This window comes from Centrocercus urophasianus, unplaced genomic scaffold (assembly GCF_019232065.1).
Source record: "Centrocercus urophasianus isolate 14NV4802_14NV808 unplaced genomic scaffold, USGS_Curo_1.0 seq_20, whole genome shotgun sequence".
Taxonomy (NCBI): Eukaryota; Metazoa; Chordata; class Aves; order Galliformes; family Phasianidae; genus Centrocercus; species Centrocercus urophasianus.
Genome location: NW_024884756.1, coordinates 18973222 through 18994254, shown reverse-complemented (window position 1 = coordinate 18994254; position 21033 = coordinate 18973222). Strand labels below are relative to the sequence as shown.

General features: G+C 35.1%; 1 long non-coding RNA gene across 1 annotated transcript in view; it reads left to right on the top strand.

Moving 5' to 3' along the window:
• The window catches only part of LOC122162206, a 176348-nt gene that overhangs the window by 125185 nt on the left and 30130 nt on the right, over nt 1-21033 (top strand). The window contains exon 3 of the long non-coding RNA XR_006169442.1: nt 82-186. This is a non-coding gene — a long non-coding RNA (uncharacterized LOC122162206). The remainder of the gene's footprint in view (nt 1-81; nt 187-21033) is intronic.

Here is a 21033-nt window from a genome sequence, read left to right as displayed (position 1 = left end):
ATCGATTTTGTTGTTAATATGTCTGAGCAATCCCTCTTTCAACAAAATATATAACTGCCAGTACATTTCCTGTAATTTCAGATTTTGCACTTCAGAATAATACCATAAAGACTCATCACTTTAATCAGTTATTGATTACATCGTGGGGACATTCTACAGATTCCACTCAATGCTACTTTTAAAATGGTAAGTACCTATATAACCATATGATGTTATAAGCTGTTTCAGATTTTTATAGCTAGTACAACAGTACGAATGCACAATACTAAATTATTTGATTAGGTAATATAGCTTTTATTAAACTTTATTAAACTTATTCTTCAATTAAGTTTAACCATTCTTTGGCCTGATGGTAATTAAAGATTTTTGTCTCTTTAAACTAAATATAAGTGTTTAAAAGTAAAAGAAAACAAAAGAAAGTCCCACTATTGCAATCCAAGATGGAAGATATAAAATAAAGGCTAATTTGCGGGGGAATTTTGCACAGAGTATTTCACCAACACAAAAGTCACTGGTAAAACCATCTTTTCTACTGAATACTATAAACACAAGACACTTCCATTCTTATTATATCATTACGGCAGCATGATGACATCGTTCAAACGTCAGATCAAGAAAGGCTTTTTCTTTTTTTTTTTAATAAATAATCTCACACTTCAAACATAAGGCTCTCTATTAATCATGCCTTTCTTTTCTGGGATATCTCAGTGTCCTAAATACTTTGTTTAGCGTATTTCTATTTTGATTATCATTGCCATCATCATCAAAGGGTGCAGTCATGGTTTATTTTCAACTACAAAAGACATTTGACTAGCACCGAATTTATGCAGAATGCAAAAACATTACCACAGAATACATTTCACAGGAACATGCATGTAGGCACAACTTTGTGCCCAGGGTGATACTAACTCAACTTGTCATTTTTTTTAGAATCCCATATGTGATTTTACCAAAACATCTGTAGTATAACTGCCTATAAGAATATTATTGAGTCAAAAGCATGAAACTGCCTAAATCTGCTGAGACATAGAAGGAGCCTTTTTAAATATAAGGTAATTTAAAAATATGAAGTGAGAACTTAAGTTAGAAGTTAAATGTTTTTCCAAGATGACAAATGGCAAGAAGTGCTGGTAGTGGCATTTTAGAAAATAAAATTTTCATGTTAGAGATCCATTAAAGTGATGCAAGTGACTAAAAATGAGGATCCCAATTCTTATTATCTTCATGTATACATTTAAATAATTATAGTCCATTTCTCCATTCTGTAGAGTGAGTTTAAAGTATTTACAAATGAAAGCAAAAAAAAATAAATGTCTGGTATTAACCATACAGAAAGGAAAAAAAAAAATCTATTAACCATACAGAAAAAAAGAGTAAAAGAAAAAAAAGTCTATGTACTTCCTGCGATCTTTTAAAAAGCATTAATAATAAACTATTTGCATAAAACTAAAGTGAGAAAACTCTTATATCTGAGAAAACATGCATCTTTTTGATACCTGCAAGCTAGTTTTTTTGATCTGCTGAATAAATAGAAATTAGTTATGGAGAGCCTAAAATACAACAATGCCCTAAAAATGAGAGACTGTCTTTTTAAAATATATTCAAAATATTGTGAGTAAATCTGCAACATGCAGATATACAACCACTAGATGCATTTGAACAGCAATTCTTTCTGCTTCTAGTCTTCTATAAAAAAGTGATGGTTAAAATTCCTCTAGCTTCATTGAAAGCAGGATCAGGACCTGACACTTTCACCAGTTATATTTTCTGGCCCATAGAGCATCCCTATTAACTGTCAATGTCAAAACCTGTACAGCTCTAGTGAAAAATGTATTCAGTCTTCTAAATGAATGCCTGAGCACTGACTTTTAAGTGACGACAGAGATCAGTAAGTCAGCTTTCATTCACGCTGCTTTCTTACTAAAATACCAATGACTTGGAGAGTGCTTAGAAACATAACCTGTTCCTTCCTAGGAATTTAGTCTAAGCTTTCTTTTAAAATAACTTTACTTCTTTAGTTTAAATGTAGCTTCAGAAACAAGTATGTTCCAAAGCTAAATTCCGAAGCCTGAAGCTGACACAATACAGTGATCTGGAGTGAGGTTGAAATTTCAAGTTAATGCACTGAGTCAGTCTTGTCAAGGTAGATGTTATAGCTTCTCAGTTACAAAAAGTACCTTTGCTTCTGTTACCTGACTGACAGACTTTGGAAAGCACTGTTTTCCCAGCCTCACTGCAGAAGTGCATATCAAGTTGTTTCTTAGAGCAAATAGCAACCTGATTATATGTTGGAGAAAGGAGGCTGCCAAAGAAGAAATAGAAGGTAGTTCAACCACTCAGAGCTGGTGAGCACTATTACTGAGACAGAAATGGAACCAAGTGTAGAAACGTTATCTTGCTGGGGAAGAAGGGGAGGAGGCAGCTGGATAGAGCCACTGAGTTCATAGGACTTTAAAAGTTGTGCCCTATAATTCAGAGAACTAAATGCAGCCGTGGGCTTATCTTCATTATTTTCAGACATCTGGTCTAAGAGAAGGGAGATTAAGAAGCCAGAAATTACTATTCTTCACAGGCAGAGTCACCCAGGAATGCAATCTGTGTGACTGCAGCTACTTGCATACGTTGATCCACCAGGATCCAGCACTGAGCTACGATTCGCAGTTTTAGCACCACTACAACAACCCAGAGGTCAATAAATCTGTCCCATTAGAACAGTGTACTTTCTGACAATCTGCTACACTGCTTTACAAAATCATCATGGGAGGAAATATCTAGGTTCGACTTAACCGACCATCTGTCTACACAAAAAGTCAAAATGTGTAAATTTACATACAATGTTTTGCTGCCCAATTGCAGCCATTAAGCATTATTCCTTTCCCTTACCCCTTACTTTAAAAAAGAGACTATTTTCTATCACTTCAGTAGTGGCATATGCATTTTCTGTAAAGAAAATAAGCCAAAGCAATTGGGCATGCATGAGCATGCAAGAAAGCATGCTCTGGGGTGGAATACACAACTCAGTGCACAGGCTTACTATTTGCTGCTACCCTGAAGTGCAGAATATCTGCACGATTATAGGGCATACTCAGTGGCAGCAGGAGGAAGCACATGCAGTTTAGTCTGCTTCTACACTCTGCTCTCACAGATTGTTTTGAACCAGATGGACATTAGTCTAAGTAGCATGTACACAAGTATTACATATTCTTAGTCCTAACTTCCTGCTTCAGTACAGTGTTTTCATCTATCCTGAAGTAAGAACGAAATGAATTATGCACGTCTAAGTGGATGCACTGGGCATGCTAAATAAGGAATAGGTATAATCATTTATAGCAAAAGCAATTAGATCAGAAGTAATGTGCATAAACAAAGCACCAATTGTTTAATTTCCAGCTACTTGAGACTATGAGACCATTACTTGAAAATTCAATAATGTTTGGTTTATAGAGAACTAAACTGCAAGATTTTAGCTTTCCATGGTTAACTGATCACATTTTCTTTCACTCTTGTTTTTAGATTTTATTGTTAATGAAGAAAATCTGAAAGCTGAAAATGCAGTGTGAAATAAATTGAACTTAATAATGAAAAACAGGGCCTGTTGCACTTTTTGGTCATTTTTTCTTATTTAATTAACTGAAAACTTACAGTTCTGAATTTTAATTCACTGACAAATAACTTTATTAAAAGAAAATTATGATTGCCTGTGGTGTGTCACATCCTTCCAGAAGACTGAGTTTAAAAACCTACAGACTTTGGAGGGAGAGGCTGGCAAGAAATATATGCACAAAACGACTTTGGTCTCAAAGCAAAATTCCCTGTAAAAATTCAACTTGAATATGAATCTTAGAGGTGAGAAAGGAATGGGGATTATGTAAAGGCAATTGTGGGAACAATGACTGGTGGAGCCTGGAACAGCAGAAGAAGAGAACACTTAAGGCAGGAAATAGAAAACAGCTATCATCAGTAATTTAAAGAAAAAAATAAAAATGCAGTGTTCATATAGCACTTTCAAAGAGATGAAAGTAAACTGGAAGGATGAAATAGGGATTATCAATCAGTGTAGGTTTATGCCTCTTTCCACCTCTCTCAATATAAGCATCAAGTTAAGCATTGTCAGTAGAATACTTTTATCCTTCTCAAAGTTATGAGCAACAATCCTGATGCCATGAACATGACATAAGTTGCTCGGCTATGCTTGGTTCTCCCTGCTGCTGAATAAAATATTGTAACCAGTGTAGTGGAAGATTTCACATTTTGATGATGCAACTTGAGATGTACAACAGTTCCCTTTTAAATTTGGTTCAGGGCAATTCCTGCAACCTCAAAAATGGGTGATGGCAAGAATAAACTCACTGACAGTTGCGGCAGTAGAGTATTCATGATAGCAGTGGTTAATGATGCATGTATATGCTGGATTTAGGCCTCTGTAGAGAATCCCAGGCTTGGCATGAAGTATTTCTTCAGTTTGATAGGCAGCAACACTAAACTGCACTGATGCTTTGCTTTCTGTAACGATGACATCTACATTGCGAAGCAGGGAGGTGAAATTTCCCTTTACTCAAACATCACATCTCATGTAAAGAAACAGCATTTGCTTGTTTTATTTATTCAAGTGTAGAGGACACTGATTTACATGCAAAAGAAACACTGAATGCAGTTCTATTTTATGCTCCAACAGAACACCATATGAAATGGGTGAAAAGGATCTGAATGTAGGCCCCAGTCCCCAGTCCACCAGTTAAGGTTACATAACTCCGTGATGTGATGTGTTACTGAAGACACTCCAAAACATACCATTATAGTGGTCAACCTATTGCTCGCTTTATTGTACCAAAGCATTTATAGAGAAGCTCATCCTCCTCCTTGTTGCAGACTGTCTGAAGGGAAAAGAGCAAATAAACATAGGCCAAAACAACGTTTCTCCTCACTCAGCAGAAAATGCTGAGAAAACACTGTGCTGTTCTTCTGACCCAAGTTCTTTGCAGGACAGAAAACAAACATTCAAATGATGTGCACAGGTTAGCATCTATCACATCCTTGTAGCAGTCAGCTCTTCAGAGACAATTCAGCCATTTTAAGGGAGGAAAAACACAAAAACCACATACAAAACCCACACAACCACTTTCACAATGTAAAACAAAAAATGTGACTGAAAAACTATGGGGGAGGTGTGTTGAACAAAACACACTCTTTTCAATCAGTGACATTAATGAACTTCACTCTGAAAAGTATTTGATGCACCACAACAACTTTTTAAAAAGGAAATAGATTAAAAGACTTAATTCAAGACAGTAAGGAAGATTTCTAAAAATTTCTAGGAGTACCCAAATGCTCATGTTGGACCAAGAATCTCATAGTCAGGAGCTTTTCTAGCCAGGCCATCAAAGCCAGCTACTGTCTATTTCCTGCATTTTACATTTACCTGTTCACTCTGTCCCTTCCTACTGGTTTGGGCTGAGTCTCTTTTCTATGCTGTCGCTTGCATGCTGCTGTTTTGGATCAGTGTCCTTCGTGTTGTAGCTATTGCTATTGCAGTGCTTACACAGTATCAAGGCCTTCTCTCTTGCATGCTATCTCTCCCAGCAACTAGGCTTTGGGTGCACAAAGAGCTGGGAGGGGACACAGCCAGGACACTGACCCAAAATGGCCAAGGGGATATCCCATACCTTATGACATCAGGATCAGCAATGAAAATCTCAGGGAAAGGATGAAAGGTAAAACCTTTGGAGTTGCAGTGCTTGCCTTCCCAAACAAACAGAAAACATTATGGTAGGCTTTCCTAGAAATGGCTAAATGTCTGTCTTCTGGGGTTAACCCACAGCCAATACTTAAAATACCCTGTTATTTTGATTAGTAGCAAAAATAGCAATTTATATCTTTATTTTCCTCTTTCACCTTTTTTTTTTTTTTTTCCCCAGTTATTACTAGAAATCTGAATGCATTAACTAAGAGCTGCTAGCTACTATGGAAAGAATACAAATGTCAGGCTTACAAGATCACAAAATGTCTGTAACTGTCAGCGTAGAGAAAAAGTACCCTGAATACAAGTGGTCTAAACAGCATTATCTGCCTAATTTTATTAATATTTCATTCACACTTCTGCTTCTACTTCACTCCTACAGACCCCCTCAACTTATTAATTTTTTGTTTACAAGGTAATTGAAAACGTAGCCAGAAATATTAGTCATTTATTTTGTCTGTGACTAACAAAATAAAAAGGCATTCACAAGAGCAGATGACTCTTCAAATCCCATGCTAAGAGACATAAGCTAATCCACTACATTGATAAAGATTGATTTAGATTCATATATACAATAAAAATCCTCTAAAATGATTCTTCATTTCCAGCCAAAAGTCGAATCACAAATTACATTACATAGCTCGACACAGAAGTACAACGGTTAAAATTGCATATGCCTGGCAAGATCAAACTCCTACTGTCTTCCATTTGAGAGTACAAATCTACGTGAAATAAAATATCATGCAAAAACATTTACCTATTCCCTAACTGTACTTTGCTGTTTAAGAGACTGTTCTAGAACATCAGGATAATATGCACAAAAATAAATATGTTCTGTACTTGCACTTATTCCATTAATAATAACTGCTATGGCAGTGAATAATAAACATTCAGGTAGGTTGAAAACCAGTGTTTTGATAGAAATGCATTAAAGATGTAAGTGTACGTCTTACTAGCTGTCAAAAGTTAAGCTCAGGGAAAGATCAGTAATTTGTTATTGTTTGCAAAATAAATAAAAAATAAGTAACAGGCATCTCTGCTACTGAAATTTTCATTAAGCCCATGTAAGATCTTTGGAATGTGTCTCCAAATCAGCCAGCTATTTGCAATAATGACATAATTTTGCAGAGAAGAATTATTTGACAAGTTATTAAAATATTGACATGAAAAGAAGTCGAGAAGGAGGTAGCAAATATTTTGTATTTTGTGAATTTATTGTCCCTGCAGGAACAAAAAGGAATTTCAAGCTTTGAATACTAAAATACGCTACTAAAAATTATCTCCCCTATGTTCCAGGTAAAATAGTATCACACTGAGTCAAAGGAGATAAACGACTAAGTAAGACACCCCGCACAATATCAGAGTGAGGTTGTCAAAGGGAGTGTGGGGAGTAAGAGGAAATTGCATTTTGAAACTATTTTACTGTCACAGGAAAAAAATAGAACTTTCCATCTGATACTACTGCCTCTCAAACACTAATCCCATTAATCAACCAAAAACAGCACTTGATCCTCCTTCAAAATTCATCTAGGAAATAAATGTGTGCACTATGTATAAAGAACACAAAGCCTGTGTTCAGCTTTTTTTCTGGCACTCATACAGATTTGAAAGACAAGTTACATGGACATTCTTACACAGATAACATTATGGACCAAGTGACCATTCTCTCACGCTCCTCTTATCTTTTTCTGGGAAACTCAAGGGATTGCCATCAGAGATCACAGAATCATAAAATGGTTTGGGCTGGAAGGGACCTCTAAGATCATGTTTATAAACCAATAAATCCTTCCAAATCTTGTTGCTTAACTTTTAGTTACCTTGTTATTACCTGACATGGCAATTAATACTAAATTCTAAATATTTTCAGCCACTGAATAGCCATTATCCTAACCTGTAGTCTTTAGTTAGATAGCCATAATTCTTTTTCCACAAAGTACTTCAAAAAGCAGCAGCCAGTAACTGAAATGTTAGCCTTTTACTTCCATATCATGCTGATAAGTACAATGAATAAAATAAAATGAATTTTGCCACCTATTTTAATGGCTTTTTTTTTTTTTTAATCTATTTAATATATTCTTCCTAACAAGACAAGTGTTGATAAGCTTCTAGACTTAAAATCTCCACTTGAAAGCTCCAGTTTCTTCATCAGACACTTCTCTAAGAAATGCTTTGGACTTGTACACACCCAAGTGACATAGGGTGCTGCAGGATATGGCCAGCATAGCATTCTACATATCATCCAGAAATAGAAGAGGTTATTTTGGGATCTTGCCCTTAATCATATTTAAGCATAGATTCCAGAGGCGGTGGAATAATCACAGCACCCTGAATCCTGTCTCATATCTTCAAACACACACTTTCCTGCTTTCTCCATTTGGAAACTCTACTGAAGAACACTGATTACACCGATCTTAGTTTCAGAAATAGCAAGCTAATGCATACTCTTATAAGAGCTAGAAGACACAAAATAAAGCATAATAAAGGTCTTTTGTGGCATATGAATTTACCCTCTGTTCCAACACTAGTCGGAACAAAGGCCTAGGACTGAGCTAAACAAGCCTGTGTACTCAGAGCCCAGTGAATTTGATGATTTTTCACAAAGAAAAACATTGTGCTCCTGAGCAAAAAGTTTGCAGCTCCAGCTCTAAGCAGTACAAATGAACTTAGGCTTCAGCAGGAATGACAATATTTACACCATCTACATTTCCATCTTGAATACAATTCTATGATCAATTCTACTATGAATTGAAATGTACTACATTCTTTCTATAGGGGAAAAAAATAGTTTATTTATAGAAACTAAAACTGTATGACAAATGTTTTTTACCAAAAACCTCTTTCCTCTAATATAATAAAAGATGAATGAATTTAAGGACTTTATCCAACCAGGACGTTATGAACTAAGAATATTTTAATGCAGTTTTAGTAATGTTCTAACACATCTGATATAGTTAACACCTATTTAGTTCGTAATAGAATATTTGGTCTATTTGTTTTTGAAATTGTAGGTAAGTGAGTACATGATTTTTTTAAGAAAGAAAACTTCAAGTCTTTTATCCAGAATGTCTTTTCCAAATGGAACAACAGCAGTATAACATTACTCACTATCAGTTGATTGTGACAGTCGATTAGACAACATCAAGTATGGAAGCAAAGCTTACCAGTGATAAATGCAGAGCAAAATTCAGCACCATAAAAAGATATGTAATTCATGATAGAATGCTATTGCATGCTTGTGGATTATCTTGACAATCAACTCACAAGAGAAGGGAAGTTTGGGACCTAGAACTTTATACAGGAGGCATGCTCATTAATCCTGTCAGTGAATAATAGGACTGGTGTATATGCTGCTCATGTGTGGTTTTAAAAAAGTTCTGCACTTAGACCAAATTTAAGAAAGCAGATGAAATTAGAAATTAAAAAACAACATAGTCTAGCAATATGTCATCCATGATTATTCCTTTCTATTCATAAATAAGCTTTTCAGTGGTACTGTACATTTTGTTGGAATTACTGACACTGAACAGTAGTAATTTTGACTAGTTTTGATGGGCAGATTTTTTGGTTTTTGGCTACCAGCACAGAAACATGACAGGCAAGAAAGAGCAACATTTCCCACAACAGTGGCTGAACATTTCTGAGGGTGCTTCTGGGACACTGGCCTCTGTGAGGATAGTTGCTATGGAGAGGAGGCATGAGAAGTCTACCCTTTGTTCCCCAGAATCAGCCAGTCATTGAAAGGAAGCATACACTGCACATATGATGGGGCGTTGTTAAAGGTGCCAAATTTCTGCTGGAAAGGGAATTTTTAATTTTGTTCTATGTGTTCTGTTGTAATTTATTCACAATTGGCAGTCCAGATATAAACTAAGCCCAGAATGGGCTTTCATACAAAAAAGTAATCACCATTCCATAGAAGATGACTGGAACTAGAATGTAAGGGGGAGAATTAATTAATGTGCACTTCAACAAGGATTGACTACAGGCTGCCTAATTTCTTCATTATGACACGATTATGATTTTACTTTGTATTTTCTAGTAACTTCAAACTTGCAGTGCTGCTTAATATCTCCATAAAGCCTATATTATTTTTTTATACACATTTATTTTCCAGAAGGGTATTTGAGCCTTATGGCTACACAGACTCCTTGACCCAAACAGTTGGGTTAGTATTGCACTGGTCAGTAATGGAAAAGTGACTCCAAATAAAAGTATTGGTTAAAAATGGCTTGATACCATTGTGATCAATCAATTTATGAGTCCTACCTTGGGACAAGTAGCTTCTGGCAAATGCATGATGTGCTTTTTTTTTTTTTTTTTTTAATATTTAGATTTGTTTTCAATGTATTTTACGCAAAGATGAGGAAAAAAATTCTTGTAAATCTAAAGGAACATAAACTAACTAGCTATGGAATCCATAAGTTACTTAAGCACATTTGCCATCACTTTTGATGACAAGCCTTCATTTACTTCAGAGCTATATCAGTATTAAGTGTCAATTTTACTGCATAAATATGCAATTAAAAAAAACTAAATATCCATTGAAAATCTCTGTACATGTTGTTAGATAAATGTTCTTCCTTTTACTGCACATATAGCACACCACCTAGCCATTTGATTCACTGTCAGAGAATGCAAAAAGCATTGAAAAAGACTTTCTGAGTAGACTTATCAAACAGGGTAAAAATGTAGTGAAGTTACATGATAACTAGTCAAAACTGTCCACCTCAATGCAAAAGGACTGATTAGAATGTGAAGTAAGACTCTGTTCTAACATCCTTCAAGAAGTAGTCTACAAGAACTGCCATTCGTACTGACTTCAGTGGGATCCAGTTCTAGACACATTCCTTCTGCAGTTTTGTAGCATTCTAAGGTCCACTGTGAGATGTGTATTTACCTTTACTGTTCCTCTTTTAGCTTTTCATTTAATTAAACCCATATACAAAAGGGTAATAAAAGCATTTAAATTAGTGTTTATGACAATTCTTAACATACTAACAGCATTATTATTGCTGTCATTGGAAACGCAATTGTTTGTTTACTTGGAATTAAAAAATAGTAAAAACCACATATTTTCTGCTACTTCCAATGCATGGCAACACTTTTCTCCAGTCCTTGTAAAATTGTAAGTATAAACTTTAATTTTCACACAGAAGAAGTGACAGTTTTAACAACATGCAGGGAATAAAGTGACTTTTGTAGAATAGCACTCTTCCATCTGCAAGGATTTTTCTCACTGGGCTGAAGAGGAGACCATACAGAATTATGCATGCTCACATAAGAGATGCCCTGGATGGTTAGATAAATATTCATTCTGAAATTGATAAACATGGTGTTTTCTAGACATCACTGTTATGTACGTGAGCTGTCAGAATTTGCAGAAGGTGACCTCAAAAAAACTTCCAATAAATAGCACTGATAGATACTGGATTAGTTCCAAGTTAATTGTTGTTTTATTTTTAAGTAATTGGGACCCTATTTTTAATCACAAAACTCAAAAGTTAATATTCATTTAATCTTACTAAAGATAAGACAACTTTGGAAAACATATGAAAAAATACTTTTACTTCCCAAAGAGAATTCCTCGTCTAATAAAACCTCAAACCTCACTACCTAGCTATGACAATAATCTGAAATAATCACTATATTGTTAAAGGAGAATGGGAAAATTCAGCTGTAACAATCGTATGTATGTAGAAGAATGGAAGGAAAGGCAGCTTATGTCAGTCAAACTTGCATGAACTACAACACCAAGTAGAATTGGTAAGCAGATATTTCTGTAACCAGAACTACAGGGTCACAATGTGTTTAAACATGAGAGCGTTATTAAGGTTTAACCCAAAAGAAATGCATCTTTCACAGAATCACACAGAAACACCTTGGAAAAGACCTACAAGAGATCATCCAGTCCAACCATCCACCTATCACCAATAGTACATACTAAACCATATCCCTCAACGCAAAATGCAAACGTGCCTTGAACACCTCCGGTGTTGTTTCACTTCACTTCAAGTTGTATAAAAGAAGAGGTAAAGAACATTGAGATTGCTGAACCAGAAAAAGGCATCCTCTGAAACATCCCAGTTTTAGTGCAACTAGAGAGCTCATTGCACAGTTAAACCAAGATTTTAAAAAGCCACTATGTTAACAAAAAGTAAAACTGGAGGTCTCATTTTTACATGTCTAGAGTAGACAATAGCAATCACAGTGTCTACAATTAAGCTGTTCTGAAGCTTTCCATATTTTAGATCATTCAAAAGACAGACTTGGATTTCTAAAACTCTCCTTTATTAGTAGTTGTGGATAGGTGGGAGCAGTTCTGTGTAAAATAGGGTCTCTGCAGAGCTGGGCTGAAAACTATTGCTTATTTTTGAGCAATTAGAAAAATACTGTTCCAAGTAAAAGTCAGCTTAGAATATTTCTACCAACAATAATGTCAAAATTGAAATTAGTCCAAATGTTTAGTTTGAGGACTTAGTATGCTAAGGAATGAATTTTAAACATGAACAGAAGAGCTCATTTTCAAGTGAAAAGCTCCTATTTTGGATATGGAAATCATGTGTGGAGATTCTTAGATCAAAACCAATTCATTCTAAGAAAAATGTGTGTTGCACATATGAATAAAACAAATTCTTAATGAATTCCTTACCTAGTGAAAAATAAAAACTCCATTTCAGGTTACAGTATTTTTTCAGTGAGATACAAATGACTAAGTTGGTGATTGTTACACACTCCTTTCCGAATTGAAGGAAGAAAGGATAGTATTGCATAGGCGATAGGTTGATGGTATTATCTTTCTACATACCCATTACTAACACATACCCACATTTCCCCAGTCTTCAATACAAAATGCTCATCAAATTAATCTGATGTGATCCTTGGACAATTATTTCAGCAATACTTTGGCATTCTCCAGATTTATCCTCTGTTTTTTTTGTTTTTGTTTTTGTTTTGTTTTGTTTTGTTTTCTCCTGTAGCACAACAGATGGACAGCATCCTCAAAATCTTAGTGAAACTATTACTAACAGAAAACTCTCAGGTTCTTAGTATTTTATATTCCCAGTAAAGTATATAACTCCTAATTGTTTGACTGTGGTGAAATCACTGAACAACAGATCTTTTTGTATATGTTCAGAGAATTATTCAGCCTTATTAAGAGATTTGCCACGTACACAGACTTTTTATTTGGCAGCTTAAAAATTATCAACAAAATAGTAAGCCATGTCTAAATGTCATTGGAGAACGTCAGAGGAACCTTTGAACAGCAAAAGGACAACCTGCTTTATGTACCTGAAATCCCAGGCAGGGTTGAGAAAACATGACATGAATGTGTTTTTCATCTTCCCTTGAAAGTGCCAGCCCATTTAAAACCATCACTCATAACAGTAAATCAAAACCTCTCAGCACTGCTTGTTAAAACTGGATTTCAAGACAGAGAAGGAACAAAAATAAGTTTAAAAGAACATATAAATTGTCTGAACACTGGCACAGACAATCAGTTTTAATAGCACGTGTCCAACAGACTGCCATGGTTACTTGCCGTTCTGGGAACTTGCCAAAGTAAGAGACTCATCCACAAATTATGAGGGAGAAAAAAAAAACATCAAGAGAAAACTGGTAATAAACCTGAACTTATACACTTCTTTATATCTTCTAACCCCTTTCATCCAGCATCCATCATCATAAAATCAGTGTTCTTAACACAGCATGGATTAAATCTACAATTTAATAGATAAATACTTTTTAAAAACAGCCTGAAATTCTTTACTATTGGCAAACTGTACACATTCAAGTCCTACCATCTAATTTCCCACAAGAGCATCTGGGATTAATGAATGACATAAGCATCCCTGAATCATTGAGTATTAAAAGACAGCTTAAGTTTCGTAGATAGAAAACAGCTAAATGTGGAGGCCATAGACCAAATCAGCAAAAAAATCCTCCAGCACAATTAATGGATCTTGAAAATACTGCTGTTTTAACTTCTGGGAAATATTTCACAGGAGGAGAGTATTTATTGAAGTACCAACTACCTCTTTTTTTCGCAAATAATTTAAGTGAGCCTCATTTCTTCAGACATTGGCAACTCTGGTAGCCAAGAGCTCATTTTATCACATAATGCAGAATTTCACATTGAGCTCAGTAAACATGCTGCTGGACCCTGCTGTCCTCAATCAGTACTCTGCCCCAGCCCCAGCATTCAATCCAGTCCATCAATCTGGGAACTGATCTTTGTCAGGAGGGGTGCTTTTCCAAACTGAAATATGTTTGAGTCACCCTAAATCCAGTACTCTGCATCCTGTGTGGCCTCCATCTGGCCAATTAAAGCATTTGAACTCTACAGAGAAATTTGTGGATCTGCAAATGGCCAGGAAGATTTCATAGTCTTCATCACTCTCTCATCTGAGAATGGAAAGCATTAGCTTTTACTTCCAAGACTGGTTCTTTCCCTTTTTAACTTTTTCCTTTTTTGTGTGTACTGAGCATAGTGAGGATCAGATTAACTCCTTCTGGAAGATTTGCATTCCTTTTGTGTACTGTGTCCCACTTTACCAGCTTGAGACAAACTCCCATCCATCACTGTGAAGCATTAATTCAGTGTAATTTCTGTTGTGCCTGAAAGTGATGGCAGTTTTGGGGTACCACACTGTCCAGTGATGGATAGTGATGTTCTTTACTTGTAGCTTCCTCCAGCCTTTCATAGAATCTACCTGTTACTCAGTGCAAGGGCTACAAGCTAAGACTGAAGCTAAGACTGAAGATGCAGTCATGCTTCTTATAAAAGCAAAGTTTATGAAGGAACTTTGAAATAAATTTTGGAGTAGTCCACGACATAAAAATCAACTTGCCTCTCAAAGAAGGTAAACATGTGGGACTCCTCCTCAGCTTTTTGATGGATTTTTGACCTTTTATTCTTTGAAATTGATGACTATAGTGCAACATTTTAGAAAAAATGGCAAATGATATTTCAAACTTACATTTTCTTATATTCAACATCTCTAGTATTCTAATTCAACATTTCTAATAACCTGCGCTGTTTTACATTATAGCTGAACATTTCAATTTATTTTACACATTTGTTCTCTGACTCATGATATTTTCCAGTAGTCAGTGGCTACTAAGTCATCTAAGCAATGCATTATGAATATCTGCAACAGCAGGAAAGGCATTGCTAGCACATGTTCTTCAGGAAAATGCAGGAATATCAAGTGTCACTTTAAAATGCCATTTGTTCCTGGACAGATGTGAAAGAGCTTAATTTCATATTAGTCCATGTAAACCCAAATAATCTAACAATCTGGGATCTAAAATGCATGTTTCATGCAGCACTGCATGTTAAGCTGACAATAAATCTGATAACACTGGTTTGCTACGGATGTCTGAAATTCTGAAACTGTTCTCCCACAGAGTCATAAAAAGTTACAGTTTAGGGTGAGACTTTCAGAAGTGTTCTGTACCTGCTTTACATTTTTTACCATGCCGTGAGTGAAAGTGCAGTGGATATGAGTGGCAAAATGTCTGTGAATTGTAATAAAATCTAAGTTACACTAACAATGGATGTTTTGCATCTGCAACCCGTACTGGGTACCAATCCCTCCAGACACTGTTGTTTCCTGTGTATTGTACTTCCCCATCAAATTAGACTGTATTTAAGTTTTTGTAACAGTTGTGTTTTTTTGGTTTTTTTGTTTGTTTGTTTTACAAGTCTGGCTCTCAAATCTACATTAATTCAGCTCAGTTTTTATGTAGCAGACAGTTCAGTGGTACTGACCTTCTCACTCTGCCTGATGTCTCTGCTTAAGCCAAAGATTCATTTATAACTGTCCCATATTGCATCCTTTAGATGTCAAGCAGACTGAGTAGCAAGCAAACTTTTCCTGGAGGAAAGAAAAGTGGTAAAACAGCTCAATAAATAAAAATTACTGTGAAGTTCCAGGAAATAACAGCTCAAACTACTCATGCTGCTATTTACAGAAATTACTGTGAGATGTTAAAGACTTTTCAAAGATCACGTGGTCTTACAGAAGGATGCACACTTTACAGAGTTTCGGGTCTGGCACTGAAGTTACAGCGGTGCTTGGAATTTCACGATTAATATTGCAAATCATCATTGCTCTAAAATACTTCTCAAAAAAACCCCAAGAACTTAGATTAGATTCTATAAACAGCCTAGTAAAATCATAAATATTTCTAAGCTACCTCTTCAGCTCTCTTATTCTTCCTGTCTAGCATAAATAACACTCAATCTGAAATACCTTGACAAACGCAGCAATATTTCCTTTTCATCATTACTGCCCAGTGTTAAAGCTGAATATAAAACATTTTGTTAGCTTAACAATCACTTTAGGTTTCCCAATGCAAAAACCAATGCATTTAAAATAAACCTTTGCTGAAATCTTTATTCTGTCTTTCAGTTGTAGAAGTCTAGTATGAGAACATGCATGAAATCTAGAGGTTCAGTACAAATATGGATGCATTTTTTATATCCACAGCAGGGAGACATCTATTTCCTCACCTGTCAGAATTATTTATTCAATAAAAAAAGAAAAAGAATATAAATTTTAAAATGCTGATTTGTTGTGCAATGTAAGAAATAGCAAAGATCTTTGGAAATTATAGAATAGAATCCAAAACAGATATTACTTCACACATTTTGTAACAACTATGTGAATCTCTGGGGAAATATATATCACAAAGACTATCTCTCTATCTACATAGCACAAACATTTTACATTTTGGCTGGTTAAAACAAGTAAGTCTGTCCTCAGTGTCCTCTGGTTTTATGCTCTCTCACAAATATATTTTGTTTGTCTTCACCTTAAATAGGAGTTCACATAATAGTATAACCATGTAGATTATATACAGATATAGAATAACCTGCTTTTGGTTAATTAATTAATGCAGTTTTCTAGAAGGAATTTTAAAAGATGAGGTCTAAGTAGGAGGTTTTTGAAATCATAAAGAACCAGGGGTAAAGAAGTAAAAGAAAGACATAATTAGAAAAGAAACAGGTTGTTCTCTTTATTGTGCTTTTTTTTTTTTTTTTTTTATAAGCCATAGTGAATAGTACAAGCAGTACCAGCAACTGATAAGAGGCCTTCTGTAGGGTCGAGACTGCTCAATGTGCAAATCATTGCTTCCCATGTGACTCCCTGCTTGGAGCATTGTTTCCCATGAGTAGAAACACACATTCCTAAATTATGACAGGAAGAGTCAAAGTGGTATAAAAACTTAGCACAGAATCTGAATTTTTCACTGTTTTTTTTTTTTTTGTTTGTTTTTTGTTTTTGTTTTTTTTTTTTTTAAGTATGAAAGTAACAGAAGAGAAAAAAAAAATGGACTGATGTTTCTGTCAACACTGTAGAAAAAGCAGTACTGTAGCAGCAGGTACTGATGCTACAGATATTTCCAGATTCTTACTCTTGCACATTTTTATCATAATACTGGAAAATAGCAAACAGTGTCAGGAGAAGTCACAATAACCACACGCTCTATAAGGGATGTTTCTTCTCATGCCGTAAAATCAGAGATTCCAGCAGAACTCATAACTGATTATGATTACTAATGCTCACTTTCATGTATACACCTTCTGAATTGGATTTTTTTAAAATAGACTTTCCCCAAAATTAACAGCATTTGGCAGCATCTGAAAGAATGACATCGCAGTGAAATCCATAACAAAGACTGTAAGCAGATGTCATGACAAGAGGAGAACAGCATCTTGCAAAGAAAAGTGACCAGACAGTGATACATTGTGAGGATGAGACAAGCACTGGTGAGAACAAAGAACAGTGAAAGCATACAATTATGCTATTTTCTCATCCAAATTTCCAAACAGCTTCATTCAAAGCCCCTCCTTATAAGCTGATAACTAGGAACACTTAATTATACGACTGTAAGATGAAGGAAACTATGACAAAAGAAATCACAAGGCCGGGCTTAGATAAGATAGTCCACTAACATGGAATGTATTTACTTGCTGCTCTAAACATACTTGTTTTACCTCATTATCCTGAACCAATACAGTTTCACAATCTCTGTAATCACTTTTATCAGGTATTTAATCGTATTTAATATCTTGTGTTCAAAGTAATAAGAGCAGCTACTCAGTAGGGCTTGCCATGCACTAAGGGCATCTGGGTCACATCTGGTTGACATCACTAATTTTTGTGTCTAGGCCAACTACACAAATTTACACATATACAGTACATATAAATGCACATTCCCTACACTATTTGAAAGGCCAGGATAAATCTTTAACTTTCCTCTCTTTTTACACATATGTGTACCAATCAATATAAGTACTATGCTTCTATTAGGAATATATTAAAAAAAAAGAAAGTAAATTTGCTCTGTTTTAATTCTAGGAGATAGACTGTAGTAATGTCCCATGCACAATGTAGCTGCAAACATCTGCATAAGACAAGGCTCTTCCTACCTCATATTCACTACGTACATTAGATTCTCTCTCCACCCTCATAACTAATGATATAATTGCCATATAACTCCTGAGTCAACTTATCCCCAAACCTATTCCAAATTATGAAACTGCAGTACGCAGAGTCTCTTAATATCCTTGGTATATATTGTTCAGAGTGGAAAACACAGAAATTGAAGAACAAGCAGTGCTTCTGCATTACATTTCTCATTTGCCACTTCTTTATAGTGCTGTGCATTGTTATTCTAGATAAGTATTTAATTACTCATAATAAACTGTTTTATAATTTACATGTATGGGAACCACGGTGTGCTAGAATATGTAACATAAATAGCAGTGTTATACTTTTGTACCATAGACATAAATCATCTTGTTAATTAAATTCTCACATTCGGGCATCAGCCTTTAATCTCATGCTTCAGTGACCAGGAAACAGTTGCATTTGTTTTTGGGCTTCCTAATTGTGATATATTTCTCTGATACATAATAGTCAATCAAACCAACCTGATTCTTAAGATTTTCTGATATGAAGTGGTGGCTGAGGAAGTCAAAGGCATCCTGACTGTGAGCTACACTTCTCATTGTGTCCTTTAGATGAGGTTTACAGGAAAAGTAGGAAGACAGTGATCATTGTGTCTCATGACTGCATGTGTAGAATTGTTGGTACGTATAACACCTGAGGGAATTATGAAAAATAAAATATTACCCAACCTGAATATCTCCATTTCACACATTAATTTAATGAAATATTTATTCAAGAAGCATCAAAAATGTTCTGAAACCAACAGAAGAATTTTGGTTTAAAAAGTAATTTTGCCATAGTGTAAAATCCCATAAAAGCAAAGCCACCTGTAAGCCTACACATAAATCAGTTCACTGTGATGATTTCAGAACATATCCAGAACAAAAACATCCTAGCAGATTAATTTTTGAGCTGTTGTCAAGGCTCATTGCTGTCAAGATCCACTGTAAAGTGGACCCTCTGCAAAAAAATAAAACATTATCTGTAATAACAGATGTTGCCAGGTCTGGGTTATAATCATCCTATTTTCCCTTTAATTTACAATGCAGTTAAGAATTCCTACTTTTAAAACAATCAAACAACAACAACAAACAACTTATTCTACTTCTGCAACTGTTAAATATTCTGTTATTGGTACCATATTACGAAGTTGTTCAAGTTTATCAAGGTTGTGTCAGAGATGCAGCTGTTAAATCACACAGAAGAAGAGGAAAAAAAAAAAACAACCAGCCTCTTCTAAAAAGAAGGAAAATTACTTACACAAGGGAGATAGAGCAGCAGAATCACACTTGTACTCATAGAATGTATAACCTAATCCAAATATTTATTCAGTACCCTCTGTATAATTCAGAAAGCTTACAGTAATTCATCCTTTCTCCAAATGTTTTCTGTATTATATCTCCAGTATTTTTTCAATATTAATACTAATCAGGAAATGATTAACTAAATGCTCAGTCCACCATTTTCTTTCACAAAGAAGTACCAGCTTTTGTTTCAGATTTTAAATCGCCTACTTGACTTTCTTCAGACTCTTTAGCATATCCTTAGAATATTCACATATCCGAGTTTTGTTGCCACAAATAGAAGACATCTCAAAACAATGTATGAATATTCACTGCAATAGAATGGTAAATTTATATACACAAATCTGTTCTAGAAATAATAAAGCACTATGATTTTGCTTGTATGATCAGGCTCAGCTTAGTAGCATAGCCCAGAATTTGAAAATGTGTGGTTCTTCTTTGAGATAAAAGCACAAAAGAAATTTTGTCAAATAAACACAAACACTGTTGAGAAATCAAGATCTAATTATTGATATTGAACAAACAGAAAGACTACATTAATGATAAATTATTCATTAATCATTAATGATAAATTATTCATTTCACACGTTGTAGGCATAACTAGGATGATGTATATTGATGAATTCCCCATTTAGCTGCTTTGTAGGAAAACTATGTCAACATTATTTATACGTAATTCCAGTGCTACAGTTCATGCCTCTTAGAACTTTACAAGTACAGCCACTGCTACTAAAATGTGTGTGTATGTCATGGTTCAAAATTTTTTTTTTTGTCTCCTCTTGTTAGCTTCAATTCATTAGGGGTGGAATATCATGGTTCAAATCGTACCACATTGGAAATAGGTAGAACATAGGTGTCTCCATCAGTGTCATTAGGTACCTATATATGGTTGCAATTCCACAACACATAATTATGAGCTGGATTATTGGCCAGTAGGTTGTGAATAACACCATTGCTTTTAATCCTTTACCCAGCACCCCCACAATAACAAGTAGGTTCATCAGTGGTGCCTGCTAAAAAGGGATTAATGAATTGAAGCTAACAAGAGGAAAGAAAAAAAAAAAAAAATAGAACCATGACAGTGTATTACCAGTTCTCACTGAGAAATTAGGAAGAGAACAGGGAGCAAAAAGAACAAAAAACAAGGAATTTGCTAAATTTCAACTTTAACATGGTATACATACACCTCCCTTATGCAAGGGACATGGGATGAAAAGGTGTCTCACGTTAGATGAAAAATCCTTGCAGTGAGAGAGCCTTAGCCTGTACAAACATTGGTTTAGTTTTGATCTAAAAACATTCATTAGTTTCATACCTACCAGCCTGCAGGATCACAGAAAAAACAAACACACAGATCCATTTCAAACAACAGTACACAGCAGTATTAATTTTTTTTCAACAATGTAAGGGTTGTCATCAATTTTCGGAGGCATTTGGCAAATGCATGCAACATGCGTATGTATTAATGTATAATCATTACACATGCAGGACAACAAACAGACTTTCTACATGTCAGGCAAACCTTGTAAAT